Below are 500 nucleotides of genomic sequence, written 5' to 3' on the forward strand. Positions count from 1 at the left end.
GCCAGGAGGGACGGACGGGTCCTTGGAGAGGGACATCATGCTTGGGAGGGTGGAGGGACAGAGCAGGAGGGGAAGACCCTCTATGAGATGGATTGATGCAGTGACTGGGGTAATCGGGATGGGTGTGTCAGAGGCGGTGTGGTTGGCGCAGGACAGAGCAGGGTTTAGAGCTGTTGTGCATAGGGTCACTATGAGTCGGAAACGACTCGACGGCACATAACAACAACAACAACATTGGCCAGTATTTTTATTACAGATTTATGCCTCTATATTCATGAGAGATATGGCCTGTAGTTTTCTGTTTTGGTGGCGTCCGTTCCTGGCTTTAGTATCAAGGATATATTTGCTTCATAGAATGAGTATGGTAGAATTCCATCTTTTTCTATCTTCTGAAATAATTTTTGTAGAATTGGTGACAGTACTTCTCTGAATGTTTGATAAAATTCATTTGTAAAACCATTTGGTCAGGGCTTTTTCTTTGTTTGGAAGTTGTTGTATTA

Source organism: Elephantulus edwardii, unplaced genomic scaffold (assembly GCF_000299155.1).
Source record: "Elephantulus edwardii isolate Elephantulus edwardi_28Jun2011 unplaced genomic scaffold, EleEdw1.0 scaffold00122, whole genome shotgun sequence".
NCBI lineage: Eukaryota > Metazoa > Chordata > Mammalia > Macroscelidea > Macroscelididae > Elephantulus > Elephantulus edwardii.